The sequence below is a fragment of the Danio rerio genome, chromosome 7 (genome assembly GCF_049306965.1).
Source record: "Danio rerio strain Tuebingen ecotype United States chromosome 7, GRCz12tu, whole genome shotgun sequence".
Taxonomy (NCBI): Eukaryota; Metazoa; Chordata; class Actinopteri; order Cypriniformes; family Danionidae; genus Danio; species Danio rerio.
Genome location: NC_133182.1, coordinates 74,095,001 through 74,120,151, shown reverse-complemented (window position 1 = coordinate 74,120,151; position 25,151 = coordinate 74,095,001). Strand labels below are relative to the sequence as shown.

At 34.7% G+C, this 25,151-nt stretch overlaps 1 protein-coding gene across 4 annotated transcripts in view; it reads left to right on the top strand.

Moving 5' to 3' along the window:
* The window catches only part of zfhx3b (zinc finger homeobox 3b), a 781,589-nt gene that overhangs the window by 322,174 nt on the left and 434,264 nt on the right, over nt 1-25,151 (top strand). For 2 of the 4 annotated variants that reach the window (XM_068222144.1, XM_021478048.2), the window contains exon 1: nt 22,347-22,636. The exons of the other annotated variants lie outside the window; for them this stretch is intronic. The gene's annotated coding sequence lies outside the window, so the exon portion shown is untranslated. Of the gene's footprint in view, nt 1-22,346; nt 22,637-25,151 lie in introns of those variants that run through there. 4 annotated transcript variants of the gene reach the window in all.

The following is a 25,151-nucleotide window of genomic DNA, read 5'->3' as shown; positions in this document are numbered from 1 at the left end:
CACAATAGCCTCACCGCTGGGTCTGCAATGTCAAGCATGGCTTTTTCTTGACCAGGATATTTGTGCATACAATATATGTACCTACAGTTAAAGTCAGAATTATTGGCCCCCTTTGATTTTTTTTTTTTTTTTTTAATTTTTTCCAAATTATGTTGAACAGAGCAAAGCAATATTCACAGTATGTCTGATAATATTTTTTCTTCTGGAGAAAGGCTTATTTGTTTTATTTAGGCTTGAATAAAATCAGTAAAAAAACATTTATTTTATTATATTTATTTATAAATATTATTAGCCCCTTAAAGCTATCATTCTTTTCGATAGTCTACAGAACAAACCATTGTTTTACAATAACTTGTCTAATTACTATAACCAGGCTAGTTAACCAAATTAACCTAGTTAAGCCTTTAAATGTCATTTTAAGCTGTACAAAAGTGTCTTGAAAAATATCTAGTAAAATATTATTTACTGTTATCATGGAAAAGATAAAATAAATCAGTTCTTAGAAGTAAGTTATTAAAACTATTTTGTTTAGAAATGTGTTGAAGAAATGTTCTCTCCGTTAAACAGAAATTGAAAAATAAACATGTCTCAATATGGACCATTAAAAAAAATAAATAAATAAAATAAATAAATAAATATACACACATACATATATATATATATATATATATATATATATATATATATATATATATATATATATATATATATATATATATATATATATATATATTCAATTCAATTCAATTCAGCTTTATTTGTATAGCGCTTTTACAATGTAGATTGTGTCAAAGCAGCTTCACATAAATGGTCATAGTAACTGGAACAGTGTGGTTCAGGTTTTAGTGTTTAAGTTCAGTTCAGTTCAGTTTAGCTCTGTTCAGTGTGATTTAATCATTACTGAGAGTTCAAACACTGAAGAGCAAATTCATCGATGCGTAGCTCTACCAATCCTGAACCATGCGAGGCAGTGGCGACAGCGGAGAGGGAAAAAAAACTTCACCTGATGGGAGTGAAGAAAAAAAACCTTGAGAGAACCAGACTCAGTTGGGCACGACCATTTTAATTTCTCCGCTGGCCAAAAGTCTTGTGCAGAACTTCATTCGCCGTGGTTTATATATATATATATGAGCAATATCACACGAGTAGCAGTGCGATATGGCTGTATATTGGCACTGGTGGGAGGCGTGGCCGCAGGCCGAGTGCCTTAGTGCCCCGACCAGTGTCGATAAACAGCCATATCGCACTGCTACGAGTGTGATATTGCGTTTACACAACAGTTGGACGCCATAATTGTGTATATAAAAACAAAATCAAACATGGAGAGTCTCAAAAACCCTTTTGTATGAGGCACTACTTTCTTCCGCGTTGGATTCAAATCATAAGCTGACAGTTAAACAGTTGAGCAAGCCTCTTTTAAACTTTAGATCTGTAGTGTCTGCTTTTTGCTGGCTGTTTGTGGGCGGAGTAATACACAAAGGGTAAAGATAACAATAAGTTGCGTTCTTAAAGTAATTGTGCTCTAGGCTTGCTGTAATTAATAAATATGACAACAATCTCATATCAATACATTAGTCATCTCACATCCTGATAACGACATGTGTATCATGATATAATACAATTTCTGTAAATTTCATCAGTTAATAGATTATATACATTCGATTTTTACATTATAAGTATATACTCGGGTTTTCTGCAATGTGATAAATGCAGTTTCAACAAATGGCTTTAATACCTTTTTTTATATTTCATAATTTTAGCCTAATTAGGATAATTCAGCATAACACACAATAATCAAACTACAAGCATAAATAAATACAAAAGATTGGGTGGCATGGTGTCTCAGTGGTTTGCACTGTCGCCTCACAGCAAGAAGGTCGCTGGTTCGAGTTTCGGCTGCAGTCGGCATTTCTGTGTGGAGTTTGCATGTTCTCCCCATGCTGGCGTGGGTTTTCTCCGGGTGCTCCGGTTTCCGAGTCTAAACAAATGCGCTATAGGTGAATTGAATAAATTAAATTGGCCTTAGTGTATGTGAATGAGTGTGTATGGGTGTTTCCCAGTATTGGGTTGCAGCTGGAAGGGCATCCTCTATGTAAAACATATGCTGGATAAGTTGGCGGTTCATTACACTGTGGCGACCCCGAACGAATAAAGAGACTAAGCCGAAGGAAAATAAATGAAGGACACTATAGACTTTTTATTTTGACAATATGATAGATATGATTGCACAGCCCTAAGGTAGTTGGATGCACTATATATACTGCAGTCTGCCATCATGATTGCAGTGGCTTTTAGATTTTGCCACTGATCAAAGTACTAGTGTAGATTAATAAAAGGATTTTTTTTTTTTTTGTGACAGCTTGATTAGCTATAATGTGCCTGTCGGCTTGTCCACCGTCAGATGTACAAGTCAAGATGGGGGTGCAGAGAGTGTTGTATTTCAACATTGCTGCCTTTTAAGGGCGCTGGGGCTAGATTTGTATTGATTTGAATTTGATAATGATTCTATTTGCTCTATTAAATTTGTATATATTCAAGGGCTCAGTTACACCCAGCTAGAGAAGGAGGGGGGAGAAAGGACATGAAGAAAAACAAATTAGTGTGTGAGGGTGGATTAAGTTGCATGTAATCTTAGAGGAGGACCATTGGTTAGCATTATAGGAAGTGTCCCGTTAAGTTACTAAGAAGAACCAGACACAAAGGCTCGGTGCAAGTGTGTGCGCGCTGTGGCTGGATTTCAGTAAGCCATTTATTTTTATTTGTACTTGTCACACCTTCGGCTGAAGTCAAAATTATTATTCTGAATTTCCCAAATGATGTTTAACAGAGCAAGGAATTTTTCACAGTAATTCCTATAATATTTTTTCTTCTGAAGAAAGTTCTATTTGTTTTATTTCGGCTAGAAGGAAAGAAGTTTTAATTTTTTTTAAAAACTATTTTAACGTCATTATTATTAGCCCCCTTAAGCATTATTGCCTGCAGAACAAACCAATGTTATACGACGACTTGCCTAATTACCCTAACTTACCTAATGAGCCTAGTTAAGCCTTTAAATGGCATTTTAAGCTGAATACTAGTATCTTAAACAATATCAAGCACTGTAATCATGTCAAAGATAAAATAAACTAGTTCCAAATGGTGTGGTTGGATCCATTGGGTCACCTGTTATTAACAGACTTGGCACTTGTAGGTTTGCTCATTGAAGGCTGTCGGTGGGCCTGCCGATACCTGTTCGGCAGCTATAGACAGAGGTCATTATCAGGCTGCGATACAGACCTCTGGGATTGAGCAGTATAACACGGGTCGACCCCTGGACAGTTCAGGTCAGTGGTTCTCCAGGCCGCTCTGACCATCTCACACACTCTCACACTCTTCAACATATGCCAGCAGCCTCTCAAGTCCAAACGTGCCTCAACGCAAATGACAGATTAACACCAGAGAGCAGCGTGAAGAATCCCACTAGTCTACTTCCACACTTCTTTGGTGGGCTGTATCATTGGGTTTTTATTCTCCCTCTCCGAATTTAATAAATGTAATTTAATAAAACAATAATAATCAGTATATTTACAATGATTAATTTACAAAGCATTTTTCAAAGCATTTTTCTCTCTCGTTCCTCTACACTGTCCCATGATGACAATCATGCATATGCATTTATAGGCATTAAATAAATATTCGTTATTATTTAATACTTGTCTCCTATTTAAGTGTATTGTTTTTTTTACGTTGGTATAACAGTATTGAAACTGACACCGTTGCTATTTTTAGATACCGCGTTATACCATATTACCGTATTACCGCCCAAGCCTAGTTAGAATGCAACAAAAATATGCACCACCCTTTATTTTTTCCTCATTTCAGGACGGTTTCAATAGAATTTACGTCACAATAAGAGAAAAAAAGCACAATCTTAATTTCCGTTTCATGCAGGCTTTAATGTCCCTTTTGTGTGGGGTGGGAGAGATGTTTAGCATCATGGGATGTCGATATTTTAATTTCGATCTTTGAGAAGAACGGCACGTATTTGTTTCACTTTGAGTACGTTTGACCACATCACTAGAATCACTCTGATTAAAGATGTTGGCCCGAGGTTAAGCTGGCTTTAATCGCCTGTCATTTCGATAAACTTAGAATTTGTTTGTCTCACATTCCAGCTTGAGAAACAACCCATAATGCTGTATGCATTTGAGTATGGCTTTAGAAATGGATTTGGAGTGATGCTGTTTGTGTGTGAACGTGTGTGTGTGTGTGTGGGTGATCATGCATGTCATAATGAACTCTTGAACCTGTGACCCAGACAGAAAAGCCTGAAGTGTGTGAATTGCTGTGGAAAACAGCAGCTAATGACTTAAATGCTCTAAATTGTGCGCAACACTTATCACATGGATAATAGCATCTAGCATCCCTCTTAGGGTTGATGACTCTGAATCTGTCATGTATCCCGCTGTTGCATACATATACACACACACACGCATTAGTTTTCAGCCTTAAAAGGATAGTTCACCCAAAATTGAAAATTCAGCCATTGTTTACTCACCTGCTAGCTTTTCTGATGGCACACAGCTTTCTGTCTTTGTCGTACCTCAAAAGGAGAACTTTAAAAATGTCCTGTTTGTGCTCATTCATACTGTATAATAGCAGTGAAACCAATGTTATGTTTAAAAAAAGCATGCAAAAGTGTCACAGAAGGGTTCAGTGTGTTACAAATTTATTATTATTTCATGAAAAAACTGACCTTGAAGGCTGGTATTTGTGCATGATTGCGTTTTACTAAAACCACAGCTTGACCAGCTGTTTCACCCCGAAAAAGCTGTAAGTTACAGTGTTACAGTTACAGTGTTGGGCATTACCGTTGCTACAAGCTACATTTACCAATCGCGGATCAATAAGTGACATCACCGACATTCACAGACCTGTGAGGACGGTGTCGCTATTATCTTAACTACATTTCTCAGTAGTGTTACGGTAGCGTCGCTACCTTCTAAATCAAGTAGCTTTTCAGTAGCGATGCCATTTTATTAGTCAAGTAGCGCAGTAGCATCCACACAAGCTACATTTACCAATCGGGGATCAATAAGTGATGGCACTGACATTCACGGACCTGTGAGAATGGTGTCTAGCTGATGAAAGTAAATCCATATGATGGCGAGAATGACAATTTCAACTACAGTGTTCGACAACAAACTTTTTGGTGCCTTACTGCCACCTCATGAAACTTGCTTGATGGAAAGATGACTGAGGGAGAGGAGTTATTTCTGAAGCAGGATTCCTCGTCACCATACCTTGAGAAGTACATTTTACGACACAATAATTGAATTTCTGATGCTGTGCTCAAAAAAAAAAAAAAACTTTAGTCTTCAGTGTGTGTGTGTATGTATATATATATATATATATATATATATATATATATATATATATATATATATATATATATATATATATATATATATATATATATATATATATATATATATATTCTTATTTGATTTATTTCGGCTACAAATAAAAGCAGTTCTTAATTTTTTAGCTCTATTTGGAAATATTCATGTGTTGACATTGAACTGATTGGGATGAGTTTGTAGAGGAGATAGTATGTAGTTGATGTAGAGAGAGATAGTTTATGTAGATTAAAATACATAAATATAACAAATTACAAGCATATATAAATACAACAAAGATACAAATGAACTAAACACTCCATTAGGATTTACAAGCAGAATTTGTGTACAGAAATTTAACTGTCAAATGTAAAATAACACTAACGCTGTAAATAATGCTGGGTACCACACAGTTCCTTTATGTTGTCCTAACGCAAATCAATTGATTTAATGTGATCATTTTTACAAATTTAGGTAGATTGAACATACAAAAAGTTGTACCAAAAAAAAAACAAGAATTGTGTTTTAGTTCGATTTAAATAAGTAACAAATGTAATATTTTGAGTGTAGTCTTTATGTGATAAACAATTCAGTAAAATTAATCTACACATTTCTTGTGCTTGATTGCTTTGAACTCTCTAGAAATCCTCACAGTCGCAGGCCTTAAAAACACATGGAAATGTTAAACTTTCGCATCATAGGCGTTAAACTCTCCACAAATATCTCTGAACTTAATCTATGTCTCCTGTTCAACTATAATAATGTGGCATATCGTGCGATATGACTTTTGCAGATTGTTAGATTGATGCTAAAACAATATATTATATAGCCATAATTGTTTTGTTATATTAACTAAAAAGAAAGACTAAATAATTGTGCAATTTTCATTTTTGAGTGAGCCAAATGCTTTGTCTGCTTGTTTGTTTGTATTTGGACAGCTGCAGTATGAATGTTCTTGTAAGAGAGTTGAGGTCAGTGCACTGTGCACTTCATTTGCGTGTCTGTAACCAAGCAAAACCCGTCCACCGCGTCCTCCCCAGTGGGGACGCTGGAGGTCTCGCACTGTGCGTTCGTCCGAAACCAGAGCCAATGAAGTCCGAAACACACCGTTCATCTTCCAGATGGAATGATTTGCAGATTTATCCTGGTCCACACGTCTCTGGTGGCCCAATTCGGCACATTTATATTCTTTAAGCCCACGTTTGTTATTATTGAGAATAAAAATAAACCATTCAGAGATGCATTTAAAGCATTCTCTGCATAATGTAGGGTAAGTGTAAGAAAATAATGTACAGTTGTATTTCAGGTCAGAATTACCATAATTAATATACATACATACAGAAACCTGTATATATATATATATATATATATATATATATATATATATATATATATATATATATATATATATATATATATATATATATATATGCATAGAAGTGGAAAACTATATACATGTCAGGTATACAGTTGAAGTCAGAATTATTAGCCCCCCTGTTTATTTATTTTTCCCGATTTCTGTTTAACAGAAAGAGAATATTTTTTCAACACATTTATTAACATAATAGTTTTAATAACTCATCTCTAATAAATGTGATTTATTTTATCTTTGCCATGATGACAGTAAATAATAGTTTACTAGATATTTTTCAAGACACTTCTACACAGCTTAAAGTGACATTTAAAGGCTTAACTCGGTTAATTAGGTTAACTAGGCAGGTTAGGGTAATTAGGCAAGTCATTGTATAGGATGGTTTGTTCTGTAGACTATCGAAAAAATATATAGATTAAATGGGGCTAATAACTTTGGCCTTAAAATGTTGTTTAAAAATTTTAAAACTGCTTTTATTCTTGCCGAAATCAAACAAATAACACTTTCTCCAGAAGAAAAAATATTATCAGACATACTGTGAAAAAATCCTTGCTCTGTTAAACATAATTTGTGAAATATTTAAAAAAATAAATAAATAAAGGGGGGGCTAATAATTCTGACTTCAACTGTATATTATATATACATAATTTGTTGTCACCTATATCTTAAAAGACATCTTAATCGTTCCTACTTACAATCAATTAAGTTTTAATAATGGAGATTAAACTATAATGATTGAAATGTTTCAGCTTTTAAATTAAATGAAAATGCAACAATAAAATTTAATAATATTGGTCTTAAAATAGTTTAAAACAAATAAAAACTGATTTCCTTCTAGTTGAAATGAAACAAATAAAACTTTCTGAAATACTGTGGAAAATTTTGTGATCCGTTAAACATAACTGGGTATATAATCGAAAAAAGAAAAATAATATTCATATGAGGGCTAAACAGGGCTGGGCGGTAAAATTTGTGTCGAAATTCATTGACTGAACACAATTGTGTGTGAGCGCATGCTTTGGAAGCAATGTCAGTAAGCTTAGGGTGTAAGTTTGTCATTTCCAATGGAGTCATGCGACTTGCACCACGTGAACCACGTGAATTTTCAGCCACACATATAGTTAAAAAAGCATCTGAACTTTTCCGAATGCCACGAGGGCACCGCAATTCATGCAAGTAGAACTAACCAATCTGCTTCACACTGTGTATGTAATATACACATTTCAGTAATAACGACTCAATAATAATAACCTCAGCCAAACACAGCGCATCCAAACACTGCAGCACTTTTTATGTTTCTCCAAAAACTTGTATCAGAGCTGCAGCAATGGTTTGTTAATTTGTTGTCCTCTGAGAAAATGCTTGACGGTCACTAAGTTATGACAGATGCCAAGCGCTAAGTCTATTTTAAATGGTCTAACAATCCACCCGCTTGTTACTTCAGGTCAGAATAACAACACAGCAGTAAGAAAATTGTAAATGATAACGGATGTAAGGATGTCGCCTGAGTGGCTTTTTGGTTTCTTTTCTTGTGCATCTTAGCCACTAGCACCCCATGTGAAAGATTTTTTAGCATATAGGGGGTAATATAGTCATCCAACTTCACAATCAGTAATTTTGCAATATGTATTTGAACAATGATGATTGAACTTTACTCGAAAGCTCAGATTTTGATTATCATAAATTGTGTCGTTGACAGGGTTTGAGGTTTGCCGTAATATTATTATTCACACCTTAAAATTAGCTTTGATCGTTCAGTATTTACGCTTTACCATTGCACACACTTTGTAACATTTTATTGACCAAGTTTAAGAGTCTCTTCAACACATGTGTTTATTTTATTATAAAGAGATCAGATATGTTTTTAAATATTTCAGTTTTTGACTATTTAAACTATTTGCCTTAATAATGTTGTTAAAATAAAATAAAGTAATTAAATAAAAAAATCCTAATAATCCTAAATGTTTTGTTAAAAATATTCAATAATTAACGATATCAAATGATATGGCACATTTTATCGTGATTATTGTTTTTGCAATATCGTCCAACCCTATGGCTAATAATTTTGCCTGTAAGGAAGACCGGATGGATTGCAAAGTGTGGACACTGATTCTCTTATAGGGTGTTTAATGTCGTCTGGAGAAGGAAGCACAAAAGAACGTTGAGATGCAACAAATGTTGTGCTTTCTTCCATGTGTTGCCGTCTCAAATGCAGTAGAAAAGCGAACACGGACATTTTTTTTTTGTGTTTTGTTTTCACCTCGCAACCTTTTTTTTTATTATGCTCAATGAAGAGGGAAGAGCGGATTTCACTCCTGTGATTCTCTCATCCCTCAGACAGAGGCACCTGTCTCTTCCCAACATTCCCTTCCTTTGTCTCCTTAATAATAAGTATTTTCGTGAGGAGTGGAGAGAGGGAAGAAGAAAATGAGTGCGGAGGAAAATAGAGGGTGCGAAAGTGAAATGCAGGGGAAAAAATGGACAGAGGAGAGGAAATGATTGAAAAGAGGAAGTATTGAAAGCAGAGATGTGACCTTTTTGCTGTTTTTCAGTCTTTTGCTCTTCTTTCTCTCTCTCGATTCAGTTCAATTATTGGCTTGACTTGTCAATTATTACCAAAGCATCGCACATTACCTAAACAATGACTAAAATTCTATAGTGATTGTATAATAATACATACTGTATATAGTTCACAGCAGCATAAATACGTACAGATCTCACAGATCACTCTTTTAAATTCATATTTTCTATAGGATGCTTTACAATAATATATTTGTGAGTATACATTAGATTAGTTAATGCTAGGGCCAGACAGAATCTGTGGACATTTTTTGCTAATTGTGCACAGAACTTTGTAAAAAATCTGCAGATTTATGTGGAAAGATTTTCACAACTAAAAACCTAATATATTAAATAAAAAAAAAATTGCCTTTTTAACTTGTATTTAATGATTACAATGCAAATCCAATTAGATCCACTTATTTGGTAAACAAAGCAAGTCTCTCATATAATAAATCTACTAAAACACAGAGACTATTTCTTTACAAACTGTATTGTAAAAAAATCAAACAAACATTTTTATAAATATATACAAACATTTACACAAGTAAATACTGTAAATAGACTCAATAATGGGCTAAACATCTGTGAAAATCTACGGATTCTGCGCGTGCAGATTCCGTGTGGGCCTAGTCAATACCAAAGCCAAACCTGGAACTAATAAACAACAATAATAATAATAATAATAATAATAATAATAATAATAATAATAATAATAATAATAATAATAATAATAGTTGTTGTTGTTGTTGTTGTTGTTGTTATCATTATAGTAGCATCATCATCATCATTATTATTATTATTATTAATTTATTATTATTATTATTTTAATAATACTATTATTAATACATTATTAATTTATTTAGCTTATTATCAATAATATAATTTTATTATTATTAATGTATTATTAATTTAATTAACTTATTATTATTATTATTATTATTATTATTATTATTATTATTATTATTGTTATTATTATTCATTCATTTTCTTGTCGGCTTAGTCCCTTTATTAATCCGGTGTCGCCACAGTGGAATGAACCGCCAACTTATCCAGCAAGTTTTTACGCAGCGGATGCCCTTCCAGCCGCAACCCATCTTTGGGAAACATCCACACACACACACATACACTACGGACAATTTAGCCTACCCAATTCACCTGTACCGCATGTCTTTGGACTGCGGGGAAACCGGAGCACCCAAAGAAACCCACGCGAAGGCAGGGAGAACATGCAAACTCCACACAGAAACACCAACTGAGCCGAGATTCGAACCAGCGACCTTCTTGCTGTGAGGCGACAGCACTACCTACTGCGCCACTGCCTCGCCCATTATTATTATTATTATTATTATTATTATTATTATTATTATTATTATTATTATTATTATTATTATTATTATTATTATTATTATGTAATGACTTGATTGAGGTTTGAGCCCCCGCTGGGCCAGTTGGCGTTTCTGTGTGGAGTTTGCATTTCTCCCCATGTTGGCTTGGGTTTCCTCCGGGTGCTCCGTTTTCCCCCACAAGTCCAAAGACACGGGTACAGGTGAATTGGGTAGGCTAAATTGTATGTAGTGTATGAGTGTGAATGAGTGTGTATGGATGCTTCCCAGTGATGGGTTGCAGCTGCAAGGGCATCCGCTGCGTAAAACATATGCTGGTACATGTAGAAATACATGTGGAAATAAATACATATATACAAAACTAAATAAATAAATGAATAAATAAATAAATAAATCAGAATACATTACATTTAGCAATTAACATTTATGGATAAAACAGTAATAAATATTATTAATAATATCAGTATATTTACAATGATTCTTGATTCTCTCTCTCTCACTCTCTCTCCTCTCTCTCTCGCCCTCTCGCTCATTTCCCACCAGCTCTATCTGCTGGCGGAGGAGCCATTTTGTGGCCTGTCTCATTACGGGGTGTTTTATTCAGTGGTGCGGTGAAGTGCTGGTCATCGGGGCAGGCGTCAGCTGGAGCGTGTGCGGGGCGGGGGAACGAGGGCCTGCAGGGGGTCAGGATTAGACAGACACACCCCTGGGCTTGAAAGACTGAACCTCAAGTTCATCACACCAGACAATGGCAAGCTCTTCAGAAGGCTCTTCTCAGTGACAGAGCGATGCATTGCGTGACTTCAAGAAATGCACCGCTATTTTAAGCATTCGTTCATTACTTAAGGAGTTTTAGGACAATCGTCTTATACAGAGTAAAATTAATATAAATAATGTGTATTTGGAATGATTTATATTGGGGAATGACGTATTGAAGAATCAGTGGCATATGATTGATTGTAAGTTTAATAAATTAAAATATATTGCACAGTTATAGTGTCTTGTTAGTGCATTCATTTTATATGCCAGGTTTTTTTTATTTTTATATCTTTTATTTTAATTTGAAGTTGTTATTTTGTCTTGTAAATCTGTGCAGTATTTTTGTTTTTATTTCAACCCGGGCTCACTGTGGAAACGTAGGCCACGGACGTTTCTGCGGACCGCGAAATATGTCCCGGGAGGTACGTATTCGAGCGGTTTTTGTTTTTGCGGATCCGAGAGAAGCCGCTGTGCGCGCTTTTTCGCGTCTTGAGCACCTCTCGGGAGCGCGCGCTGTTCGCGCTTGTGCTGTTCTCGCGCGAAAAGCCGCTGGAGGCCGCTGTGGAGCGACCGTCCGTCCAACTGGCCGGCCGAACGACTGAACAATCGACCGGGCGGCCAGCCTCCTCTTCTTGCTCCTCCTCCTCCTTCCCTCAACCCAAGCGACGGTTTGCAAAAGCTGTCCAGAAAAAAAATATAATAATAAAAAGCCCTCGTCTTCGATTTCGACCGCGTTTTCAGATCCTGCTGCATTCTCGCCCTTATTTTTCAGATTCTGTTTTTCATCTTACCTGATATCCGGAACCGCTCTTCCTCGGACCCGATCCCGGTCGTCCCCGCGGCCGGCTCCTCCTCCTGCAGGCCTCCGCTCCGCCGATGTAATGCTGCGAGCTAAGCGGACGAACTGGTAGCGGCAGCAAAGCCCTCCACTCATTCATCGCTCGAGAAAAACTAAACGTAGATCGCAGTCTCCAGAAACGTCCGCGGGGCTACGTTTACAGAATGAGCTTGGGTTTTTTATTTGCAATTAAGGTTCATTGATGTTATAGTTTAATAACTAATACGCTGAAACCAGATTATTTGAGTCATTTTAAATGGTTTTAAATTCATAAAAATGACTTATAACTCAGTTTTCATCTTAAGTTTTTGTTTTTTCTTTTAAATCTGTGCATTATTATTGTTCTTAATTGCAATTAAGGTTTATTTCTGTTATAGTTTAATAACTAATTAATTGAAACTGGATTGTTTTAGTCATTTCTAATGGTTTTACATTCTTAAAAATGACTTTTAACTTAGTTTTTGTTTTAGGTTTTAGTTTTTTCTTGTAAATCTGTGCAGTATTTTTGTTTTTTATGTGCAATTAAGGTTCATTTCTGTTATAGTTTAATAACTAATGCATTGAAACCGGATTATTTTAGTAATTTCTAGTTATTTTACATTCATAAAAATGACTTATAATTTAGTTTTAAGGTTCATTTCTGTTATAGATTAATAACTAATTAATTGAAACCAGATTATTTTAGTCATTTCTAATGGTTTTACATTCATAAAAATTACTTTTAACTTAGTTTTCATTTTAAGTTTTAGTTTTTTCTTGTAAATCATGTGCATTAATTTTGTTTCTATTTGCTATTAAGGTTTATTTCTGTTATAGTTTAATAACAATACATCAAAACCACATTACTTTAGGTGGTTTAAATGGTTTTACATTAAGTTGACAATAATAAAGTGACTTATACAGTAATAACTTAGGATAACAATTACAGCTTAAATGTACTCATCTTTTAACAGTATGTTTAATGTCTGTGATATCTAATTCAATTACTTATGCCCTTTTTCCTCTTTCAAAATTATAAGACATGACACATTTTTGTGTTTTTATTATGAATCGAACACATTGAAATTAATTATGGTGCATTGCAGTTTTTTTTTCCAGTTTGTAAATGAATCCAAACACTCAAAAAATGATGTTCGCTGTCTGTTCAAACTTATTTAAAATTAGCTGAAACAACACAATTGTTGAAGTGTTTTTTGAGGACAACTTAATTGTTTTACGTTTAATCCACTTAAATTTGTTAAAAACTAATTACTTAACTTAATTCCTTCATGTTGTCCCAACACAGTTCGATTGTGTGGAGCATTTATAACAGTGTATAATATTTGCAAAAACGACTGCTTTATGGTCTGATACATTTGACTAATGTGAAAAGATGTATTACTGCCAATGATCTCTCTCTCAACTGTCACTCTTGACCCTGTATCTATGTCAGAAAATACTTCACTCAGTGACCCACAACCTTACTGTCCTAATGGGGTCACAGTAAGGCACATGAGTCACTCGCTCACAGACTGTGTGTGTGTGTGCGCGCGTGCTTGTTTTTATTGGCTGGAGCATTGTGTCATTCCGCATTGCGATCACATACACAAATGTAGACGGTGTCTCTTTACATATTGTCTATGTCGAGTGACACCATCACATAAGCACAGTCACTAGCCTGCCATGTAAAATGGCTGTAATGCTATGAACGGACGCTAGTACTGAGCATGGGCAGGGGGTGAGGATGGTCATGGGAAACTGAGTTTCCCTGAAGCACAACACTAGCTGTTTACATACAGTAGGACAGGATTTATACCTTTATGAAATGAACATGTTGTTACTGTACTGCTGTTGGAGATTTTTGTAATTGTGTTTGATTTAGATCACAGGCTAGTTGCTCATGTTTCAAATTCATGCATTCATTAATTTTTTTTGGTTTATCTGTTCATTTGTTTGTTCTTTCATTAATTTATTAATTTGTCCATTCATTCATTCATTCATTCATTCATTCATTCATTCATTCATTCATTCATTCATTCATTCATTCATTCATTCATTCATTCATTCATTCATTCATTCATTCATTCATTCGATCATTCATTTACTCATCCATTCAATCATTCATTAGCATTTGCAATAATTTGTTTGTTCATTCGTTTTTTCACTAACCATTATTTTGTTCATTCATTCATTCATTAATTCATTCATTCGATCATTCATTCATTCATTCACTCATTCATTCATTCATTCATTCATTCATTCATTCATTCATTCATTCATCAATTTATTTGATTATTCCTCCATACATCTACTCAATCATTTAATAGCATTTGCAATAATTAGTTTGTTCATTCGTTTGTTCACTCATCATTAATTTGTTCATTTGTCGATTCATTCATGCATTCATACATTCATTCATTCATTTGCATTCACTTTTTGTTTGTTTATTTGTTCATTCATTATTTTTAAAATTCATTCATTCATTCATTTGCATTCATTCATTCGTTTGTTTGTTTGTTTGTTCATTTGTTCATTCATTAATTCATTAATTCATCCAATCATTTATTTGTCTATTCATTCATTCATTCATTCATCCGATCATTTAATCATTTGTCCGTTTATTTGTCCATTCATACATTCATTTGCATTTATTCATTTTTTGTTTGTTTGTTAATTTGTTCATTCATCAATTAGACAACTTGTTCATTCATTCATTTGTGCATTTACCCATTCATTCGTTTTTTATTCATTTCTTTGTTATAAATAGTTTGCACAGAAGCAGCACCATCACAACAACCCCTGTACAATAAACAAATGAGCTTCATTTGAGTATCACGTCAGCAAAAATGTAAATATTAAAAATAGCAAATGAATGAAAGATCAAGCAGAGAAAGATATCGTATTCATATCTCATATTCGGTTTGGATAAAGACAATAGACTGTTTTTAATAGAAAAGAGACTCTCTTTAATAACTGTGAAACTTTCAGGTCTTTAGTTAAAAAGAGAAAGAGCGAGAAAAAAAAGAAAACTAAGGTGGGATTAATGAAAAGGCAATTTTGGCCTGAGCAAATTATCTTTCTCGAAATTAATGCTTAATATTTCATTCTTTCCATATATATTTGATGTGCTCTTTGCATTTTTGCAAATATAATGTATCCGTCCACATTCATTTCGCCACACCGCCTTGATGAGTACTTCAAATGTGAATTAAAGCGCTCCATTTTTAGGGGGAAAATGAGTAATAATTCAGAAATATTAATAATATATAATCATAATGCTGTTGAGGAGAATTGAAAGTTCAAAAACAGCAGGAAAGAATGGAAGCCGAGACAGAAAGAGCGGGAGACAGAGAGGGTCCTGACTGGAGTTGTGTCATGTTAAGTGTTTTGCCGGGCCTCTGTGAGTGTGATGTGGGGTCTGGTTGAGGGTTTGGAGCAGGTAATTGCGTGTAGGGAAGGGTTAGTTAGTCATTTATGGTGTGCCAGGCGAGTTCTCCTCAGTGAAAGCTAATTGAGAATGAGCGTTAACAGGTCTCCCCCCACCCCCCAACCCCATCAGCTCGGGCACTTGTACTTAACCCATTTAAAAGTCTCCACCAACACTGCCACGGTAATTAATATTAATTGTCCTTCGTGTTAATTTTATCTCAGTGGGATTGTAAAATACTGACAGGACTATGGAGGGATTCAGGAATGTCCTCCATCTCCTTCCTTCTCCATCTATTCTGGGGCTGGACGATATAAAATAAAATCTCATATCTAATCTCATATCTATATCATAATATACACTGTAAAAAATGTTGGGTTCCACACAATCGATTTGTGTTGACACAACATGAAGGAATTGAGTTAACTCATTAGTTTTATTTACAAATTAAGGAGGATTGAACATAAAACAATTAAGCTGTCCCAACAAACCTCAGGAATTGTAATCATTTGAAATAAGTAGCTTGACCAAACAGCAAACATCATTTCGGTAAATTTAATCAATTGATAGTTTATTTTGACCGCATGTTAAGGAGTTTTTTTTTTTTGTTTGTTTGTTTGACGTTTTAAAGTATGTAAACTCAGGTTGTGTCCGAAAGCGAATACTTCTATACTATATAGTACACTTAAATTAATATGCGAGTAGCATGTTCGAATTCATTCATTTTAATTTATAGAATTCGAAAATCAGTATGTGAGAAGTACATGGATGACCTACTACTTCTGGCGAGATTCTGAAGTGTGCATCTCATGCACGCTGCGCTATCCCATGATACCCCGTGAGAGAATTCATGAAAGGGAGTGAAGCAACACGAGTGATGTTTGTAGGTCACATGACCATGGCAAAATGGCAGACATAGTATGTCGAAATTCCATTCATACTGCTCACATTCATTCTGTATAGAACAGACTTTTCTAACGGCCGAGTAGTATGTTTAAATTGAAATGCTGTACCTACTGTGTAGTCAGTGGCGAAGTGCTAACTGCGTGAGTTTGGGGGTGGGGGGATTTGGTTTGGCAAATGTCGTTTAAAGGTTGAAAAATTTTGCTTAATGAAATGCAAAACATCTACTTTCAAGATTGCGACTTTCTGACAATGTTTCTATCTTCATAATGGCATGTATTAATGCGCTCAAATAAATTCTGAAAAAGTATTACCATAAACTACAGTATGGGCTCTATTTTAATGATCTAAGCGCATAGCACATGGCACAAGCACATGGTACAAAAGCATTAAGGGCGTGTCTGAATCCACTTTTGCTATTTTAAGGATGGAAAAATATACTTTGCGCCCTAGCTGGTGCATGGTCTAACAGGGTTGTGCTTATTCTCTTCATGAGTTCTGCGTGTGGTTTGAACATAATGTGCATTAAACCAATCAGAATTTCCTCTCCCATTTCCTTTTAAAATCAGTTGAGTCGCACCATGGTGCATTTGAGTCGCGCCATGGTGAATGAAGGAATGAATGAATGAATGACTGAACGAATGAATTAACACATTTTTTAAAATAATGAATGAACAAATGAACAAACAAAAAATTAAATGGTGCACGGTGCATTTGGTGAATTACAAATGGCGGACTTTGTGAGAGGAAAAACTGACCGCTTCACTAGCGAGAAAACAGTTAAACAGAGCATCTGCAGCATGAGGATAAAGAAAGAGCCTCCGCCATTCGGCCTCTTTACTTTCTCTTTACTTTACCTCTTTAATTTACTCCTTTACTTTTACTCTTTACTTTCATGGATAAGGAAATGGATTTGTACACACTCCACTGAAGAGAACCATTAGCCTACATAATTAATTTAGTTTGTTGCGCAAATATTTATTTCAAAATTATTTCTAAATTTAGTTCTAATTACCAGCAAACGAACACTTGAACAATAATAACAAAGTGTGGGAAAAAAACTGAGTTATATCCAAACACTGTTCTTATGCTCCATATGGTGATGCATACGTCTCCAAAACCCGACAGGTGGACAAATCTAAACTTTTTATTAAAACAAATATAAATATATACGCATTTAGTGTGTTTGTGTTTGGACCTGCATAGGCACATAACTAACGCCCACTGCGTTAATTATGTTTGATCTGCACTTCTTTTCTTTTTTTGTTCTTTTCTTTTCTTTCTTTTTCTTTTCTTTTTTCTTCTTTCATTTGTTTTTTGTTCTTCTTTTCTTTTCTTTTTCTTTCTTTCTTTCTTTCTTTCTTTCTTTCTTTCTTTCTTTTTTCTTTTCTTTTTTCCTTCTTTCCCTCTTTCTTTCTTTCTTTCTTTCTTTTCTTCTTATCATTTTTTTCTTTTTTCTTTTCTTCTTTTCCTTTTTATTTCTTTTTTCTTTCTTACTTTCTTTCTTTTCTTTTCTTTTTTTCTTTTCATTCCTTCTTTTCTTTTCTTTTCTTTTTTTCTTTCTTTTCTTCTTTTTTGTTTCTTTTTCTTCTTTTCTTCTTTTCTTCTTTTTCTTTTTTTCTTTTTGTTTTTTTCTTCTTTTCTACTTTTTCTTTTTTTCTTTTTTCTTTTCTTTTCCTTCTTTTTTTCTTTTCTTTTCTTTTTCTTTCTAGTCTGTTCTTTATTGCATTTTCTTGTCCTTTCTTTTTACTTAAACGACTCTGTAAGGGAAATGACTTCTTTTTTAAGCATGCCTTTTAAAAGTGATGTCTAAAAATTCGGATGATTATGAGTATATTAGAATGATTGAGTTGTAATGGTACCTGCTCTACTCGAAGCCCTAATGGTCGTGCTGAAATGGTCGTGACTATTTCCTCCGCAACCCTCATCTTACTCACACACAATGGCTTTGTGAACTGCACCAGAATGAGCCATTCAGGTGGTTTAGGAGAAGGCAGGAACTGAAGTGGGATTCTATATATACACGCTTTGTTTTAACTCTAATATGCCTTGTTATGTGAGGTGTGCCAGTCATTGGTGTGATGTCTGATGTCTGGGGTTTGAAGAATGGGACTTGCGGTTGCGTCCGAGCTTGAATGAATTATGAATCATTGGTTCAGTGTGTGTGTGTGTGTATGTGTGTGTTTTAGGACTGCTGTTTTTGGACTGAAGTCTACAGAGGCCTGTTGCCTAGACTGGTGTGTGGAGCTGAAACCAGTGTTTTTAGATAACTGAATACATAAAAATCTAATGCAATCTTATACTGTTAGGCTGTTATGTATGTGATCATTTGATCTTTGTTCGCCTTTTTTGTTTTGGTCTTGCTGATTTGTTTGTTAATCACACTAACAGTACATGTTTTGGATGTAACTTTTATATGACGTATAAAGTATTGATGGGTTTTATTAATGAGGTAACACGTTAAATCTGGCATTATTGAAAGAAGTATGACTCAAAGTTACACACAGCATTGCATTACAGTCTTGGATTCAATTCATTTGTATATATTAATGATCTTTAAGGATGGCTTTCAGCAACTATGTAAGGCTAAACATCATAAACACTGTAAAGACTTTAGTTCTTCACTCCACAACAAATCATTTGAATTAAACTGTATACAGAAACAGAGAAAAAATAGGAAATAAACCGTATAACCCTTAAGGTGCACTCCTTAAAGATATATATTTTTTGGCCCATGCTTGCATTGAATAATATATTGACACAATTCTGATAAACAGATATAAGCAATTAAAATAATAACGTGAGCCAATGGATTAAAGGTCAACCAGGTGGTTACAATAGCTGTTAAAGGATAAACTTGAACTCACCTCTCAGACTTCAAATGTGTGTGCTTGCTTTACACTAAGTGCATTATATACTGTAAGTCACAGTATGTTTAGGTAAAAACGTAAACAAAATAGGCTACTTTGGTATGTGGAGTTGCTTGAGAATATTTAAAAATGATATAACATTATATAAAGTAAGCCACAGTACATTTAAGTAAAAAATGTTAACAAAATGAAGTATTTTGGTGTGGGGAGTTGCACAAGGATATTTTTAAAATGATACTTTTATGTTAGCAAGGTTGTCTTAAAATGTTTTAAATTTCAAAGACAAAATTTTAGGCCTTAAAAAGTCTTAAATGCACTGAAATATTGTGTTGTGTGTCTTTTAATTTTCCTCTGTCCAAGTAAAGCTACCCGAATCGGGCAGACATCATCCAGTCACTAACAATCCATATCAAACCTTTTTTTCACAATACGTTTAAGTAAAAAAGTTAACAAAATTAGGTACTTTGGTGGGTGGAGTTGCATGGAATATATTTTAAATGATATTTTAATGCTAGCAGGGTGTCCACGGGGTCTTAAAAAGCCTTAAATTAAAAAAATAAATAAATAAATAAATAAAAAGATTACACCTTAAAAATTCTTCACTGAAATATTGTGTTGTGTGTTTTAAATCATTTTAAACAGGTCTCAATTCCCCCTGGACAAGTAAAGCTACCTAATCAGCAGACATCATCCAATCACTAACAAACCATCCTATTAAATCCTTTTTTCACAATACGTTTAAGTTAAAAATGTAACAAATACGGTACTTTAGTGTGTGGAGTTGCACAAGAATATATTCAAAAATTATATATTTATGTCAGCAAGGGGTCTTAAAAAGTTTTAATTTTCAAAAACAAAATGTTAGGCCTTAAAAAGTCTTAAATTCACTGAAGTATTGTGTTGTGTGTCTTAATTTTCCTCTGTCAAGGTGAAGCTATGTGGTCAAGCAGACATCTATCCGATCACTAATCCATCTTATTAAACTTTTTTCAAAGTGCGCTTAAGTAATAAAGTAAACAAAATGAGGTACTTTAGTGTGTGGAGTTGCACAAGAATATATTTATAAATGCTGTTTTTGTTTTAGCAGGGTGTCCATGGGCTCCTAAAAAGTCTTAAATTTCAAAAACTAAATTTTAGGCCTTAAAGGGTTGTGCTGTGTGTCTTAAATAATTTTAAGCAGGTCTTAATTTTCCTCTGAAGCTACCCGATCGTTCAGATATTCATCCAATCACTTACAATCCATCTTATCAAACCTTTTTTATATTTAAGTTTATATTTAAGGTTTTTTTATTGTAAATAAATACAATTTACAATAGTTGTTAGACCTTTTACAGCAGTTTCTCCAAATTAAACTCCCTAATTTCCCGGGAAAGAAAACTAAAAACAATTACACAGTTCCTCATTATAATAACAGAGCTACATATACCTTTATGTTATCTTCTATTTATACAAAAACTATTTACAGAAGTAAGGGGGTTGGACAATAGAAGTTATATTCAATCGATTTAGACCAAAAGCTAAACAAATATTTATGTTTGATTATTTGTTATTTCCTCCATGATAAATATACTTTTAACAATGTTAAACTTGTCATAAAACAATATAAACGTGTATATATCTACAGTTTTCTTGTTTTGGTTAAAGTATGTCACTATGAAATAATAACATTTAATATTTTGACTTTTTTTGGCAAACCGGGCCATTAGAAATAATCATTGGCGTTTAGCCCTGTATAGCTCTGAAGTTTCAGTCATTAAAGTCTTAAAATTTGAAACCTGCAGAAACCCTGTGTTAGGATATTTATTCAATCATTTGTAACCGGGACATATTTTTATTGACTATTCATATCTCTATTTCTGTTTTTTATTGATTATTTTACTGATTATATATTTCACCCAATGTATTTTATACTTTCTTTTTGATCTGAGGCTATCATGCGTGAAAGCGCGGCCCCATTGGATAGCATTATTCTCAATTTTAGATATAGGCAGTAACACACTCGCGCACACACACGCGCGCACACAATGAATTGAAGTCATTTTGAAGAAAAATGAGAGGCAGGGTGATTTTGGACAGCTTGGAGAAGCTGCCAGTGATGTCATTAAGAGACACCGGCCTGATAAGGCATGCGGACTGGCTGAATAAATAAATAAATTAAATTAATATCTTATATATTCTTTTCACCACCCTCTAGGCCTCGCTCACCAAATCATGACCACTGGCAATATCTCAAAACCCCCCACAATAAAATCCTCGCACCCTTGACCCTGCCCCCCCCCACGCCCCTGCCTCTACTGATATACTCCATCCCCCTTTTCCATCTAACCTCGTGTGTGTGTGTGTGTGTGTGTGTGTGTGTGTTTTTAGGATGGTGGGGGGGGTTCTGAATGCCGCTTGGCAATAAATAATAAATTTGACTAATACACATTCAGTCTGAGGCATTTTAGCACCCCCCCTCCCTCCCATCAGCTGCGTCCCGCAGAGACAAGTGACCAAGGATCCGAATCCAAAAAAAAGCAAGGCATTTCCCTCAGTAGAAACATGTGGCGGCTCGATAATAGGCTAAAACAACTCAAACAGACAAAAAAAAAAAAAGAACCAAGAGACTGGAAAGCATATTATAACTCATCCATCTGGATCATCCAAGTAGATTGGGAGCAATCCCTTCCCGAAAATTGCCTTCCAAACACTTAGAAAGCCCCGAAAGCGCTGAGTGTTTTTGCTCCGCAAAAGGTACGGCGCACTACGGTTGCATGCACGCCCGAGCCGGCATCCACCTCTCCAGCCAGCCAGCTACTAGGAGAGCGTACTAGTGTTTGTGTGTGTGTGAGCGGGAGGGAGAAAGAGAGAGAGAGAGAGGGAGAGAGAGAGAGAGAGAGGGGGTATTATGCACTCTAGATGTTGGCTCTTGCTTTAAGCAGCCTGCCTGCAAGCCCAGGTACAGCGCGCCGGCTCTCTAAATAAGCAGCACATTCAGGAACCCCATCAGGACAGTAGGCAGGGCTGCAGCCTGGGTGTGAAATCACACTAATGCGCCCGCTCTAGTCAGGTTGAGCAGGATCCCTCACTCTCTCTCTCTCACTCACACACTACCGTTCCTCTACTACTGTAGCCCCAGCACCAGCAGCCAGAAGACAAGTGTGGATTGGACGTCAAGGAGGGCAAGAAAGAAAGGAAGGAGGCATAAAAAAAGAGAGACAGAAAGGTCAGTACACTGCTTTCTGCTCTTTGGAGTGCTGTTCCACTCTCTCTCTCTCTCTCTCTCCCTGTGTGTGTGTGTATGTGTGCAGCATGTTGGCTGAAAGTATTGATTGTAAGAGAGTTTGTGGGGAGTGCACGCTTGTTTGATCCTGCCAGGTGCGAGCGTTGGCTTGTTGGGGGGCTCTGGATTCTGGAGCAGGCCATGACTAGTGTCTGCAAGTTCACAGGTGCCTTGTCACAGGTTTTATTTGTGCGAAAGCCCCCCGAAAATAAGCGCCGTTGTAGATCTGATCGAATCGGAAACGGGGTGTTCATGTGTCTCAATTGCTGTGTGATGGGGGTGTCAGGGACTATATTTAGGTGTTGAGGGGGTTGGATCACTGGTCAGATAAAAAGATATGGGTGGGTGGGTGGGGGGGAGATATTGTAAGGCGCTTTGTCACCATTTGAGTCATAGTGATGCGTCTGCGTGACGGACAGCCGTGCCGTACGCAGGACTTACGCAAGCCGCGGTGACATATTACACATGGGGGTCACTGCACTCATGACCCGAATCCACATGGGCGAAGCCCCCCCACCATGACAAACACACTGCCAACCTCGAACATGGATTCCGCTCATCATATTACGTTTTTAAAACTAATTTGGTTGAAATTTTGTGTAAATATTGTATTATTTACATTAGGAAATGTAACTTGTAAGTATGAACAAGTATAGGAAAGACTTGAACTATTTAACAGAGATCCTACTCACAAACTTCTGAACTTTTTGAGTGGAACTTTTCATGTGCGTAATTTTTTTTTCTGTCATTAGATATTCATTCAGTCAGTAAATACACCAAATATTTTCACTTTCACACTGAAAATGGAATTATTTTAATGTAAAGTACTATGCATGTTTTTTAACATTTTTCTATTATTTACTTTCAGCGATGATCTTATTGTAATCCTCATATGTCAGTAATTATAACCTGTACATACATTTCTTAAGATGGATTCCACTCTTTTTTTAATTATTTGACTGACTCTTTCTGTGATAATCGTATTATTATCATCTTATGTAATTATAACCTGTACAACATTTTTTTTTAAATAAAAAATTAGACAGTTTTCCTCTTGAAGATGGATTCCACTCAGTGTCAACTACAATCATTTGTTTTTATTAGAGTTTTTTTTATTTTTTTTTTGACTGACACTTTTTGTGAGTATCTTGTTATCATCATCATCATATGTCAGCATTTATAACCTGTACATACATTTTTAAAGAAAAATTAGTCAGTTTTCCTCTTGAAGATGGATTCCGCTCAGTGCATACTAATCATTTGTTTATTATTTGTAATTTTATTATTATTTGACTACTTTCTGTGATTTTCTTATTATAATCATCATATGTTAATGATTATAACCTGTACATACATTCCTTTAGGAAAAATTAGACAGTTTTCCTCTTGAATATGGATTCTGTCTATTTAAAAAAAAAAAAATGGATGTACAGATTATAATCACTAACATATGATGATTATAATAAGAAAATCACAGAAAGTACCAGTCAAATAATAATGTACTGTAAGTACATATAACAAACAAATGACTGTAGTTGACACTGAGCGGAATCCATCTTCAAGTGGAACATTTTAATTTTTTTGTTTAAAAATGTATGTACAGGTTATAATTACTAACAAATGATGATAACAATAAGATAATCACAGAAAGTACCAGTCAAATAATTAAAATAAATCTAATAAAACAAATGACTGTAGTTGACACTGAATGGAATCCATCTTCAAGAGGAAAACCACTCAGTGTCAGCTACAGTCATTTGTTTTTATTTTATTTATTTTATATTATTTGACTGGTACCTTCTGTGATTATCCTATTATTATCAGCATATATTAGTAATTATAACCTGTACATACATAAAAAAAAAATAGACAGTTTTTCTGAAGATGGATTCCACTCAGTGTCAGCTACAGTCATTTGTTTTGTTTTGTTTTTTGTTTTTTTTTTTACATTATTTGACTGGTACTTTTTGTGATTTTCTTATTAGTATAATTATATGTTAGTTATTATAACCTGTACATAAATTGTATTTAGGAGAAATAAGACAATTTTCCTCTTGAAGATTGATTCCACTCAGTCAGCTAAAGTCTTTTGTTTTCTGTTTGATTTTTGTATAATCTGACTGTTACTTTATGTGATTATCTTATTATCATGATCATATATTAGTAATTGTAATGTCTACATAATAAAAAAAGAAAAAAAAGAGACAATTTTCCTATTAAAGATGGATTCCACTCAGTCAGCTACAGTCATTTGTTTTTATTAGATAAAAAAAAAAGTTTGACTGGTACTTTCTGTGATTATCTGATTATTATCATATATTAGTGATTATAAACCTGTACACACATTTTCTATAAGAAAAAAAAAAGACAGTTTTCCTCTTGAAGATGGATTCCACTCAGTGTCAGCTACAGTCATTTGTTTTATTATTAGATTTATTTTAATTATTTGACCTGCACT